This window comes from Neophocaena asiaeorientalis, unplaced genomic scaffold (assembly GCF_003031525.2).
Source record: "Neophocaena asiaeorientalis asiaeorientalis breed wild unplaced genomic scaffold, Neophocaena_asiaeorientalis_V1.1 scaffold221, whole genome shotgun sequence".
Classification (NCBI taxonomy): domain Eukaryota; kingdom Metazoa; phylum Chordata; class Mammalia; order Artiodactyla; family Phocoenidae; genus Neophocaena; species Neophocaena asiaeorientalis.
This window is the reverse complement of record NW_020173766.1, coordinates 1593984-1594684: the sequence shown is the minus strand read 5'-3', so window position 1 is coordinate 1594684 and position 701 is coordinate 1593984. Positions and strand designations below refer to the sequence as shown.

The window sequence follows — 701 nt, the reverse complement described above, 5'->3', positions numbered from 1 at the left end:
ATCGGCGGAAGGACGGGGGCCCGACCAGCAAGTTTTGGGAGAGCCCGGAGACGGTGTCCCAGCTGGATTCGGTGCGGGTCTGGCTGGGCAAGCACTACAAGAAGGTGGGTTCGCGCGCTCGTAGGGGCCGGAAGGCCACGAGACGGGGGCCGGGGGCGGCGACTGGCCTCGCGGGCTTCTGGCCGCCCCTCCCCCCGCGCGCCACGAGGGACAACAAAGGCAGGCGCAGGGCCCGCCACGCCCCCGCGGTGCGCTCTCGGCGTCCGCGCGCAGGGGACTCCACTGGTTCTCCGAGCTCCGCTCTTGGGAGCCCACGCACCCCGGGCAAAAGCCCCTGCTTGCTCCTGCAGGAGCAGGTCGAGCTCAGCGACCCGGAGGGTGTGAATCTTCCTCTTTTGTTGGCTGCTTTAGGTGTGTGAGCTATGATTGTTAAAACTGTCGGAGCCAGAGGTATAAAAGCGGCAAGTTTTGTTTAGAGACTAGTCTTCAAAGTCAAGTGAGGTGACTAAGGTTTTACTGTCTGCTGTTGATATGCTAAAGACGGACTATGGACGATTGTACTCGGACGTTGGTTACAGCAGGTTAAATGTAATGAATTACAGTATTCATGAGAACTAATATTAAAAAATGACGTCTTTGGGCTTCCCTGGTGGCGCAGTGGTTGAGAGTCCGCCTGCCGAGGCAGGGGACACGGGTTCGTG

At 59.6% G+C, this 701-nt stretch overlaps 1 protein-coding gene across 1 annotated transcript in view; it reads left to right on the top strand.

Moving 5' to 3' along the window:
• The first annotated feature begins 6 nt into the window (after positions 1-6).
• SMARCC1 (SWI/SNF related BAF chromatin remodeling complex subunit C1) overlaps positions 7-701 on the top strand; it is a 176019-nt gene continuing 175324 nt past the window's right edge. Inside the window, exon 1 of the mRNA XM_024751454.1 lies at positions 7-104. The gene's annotated coding sequence lies outside the window, so the exon portion shown is untranslated. The remainder of the gene's footprint in view (positions 105-701) is intronic.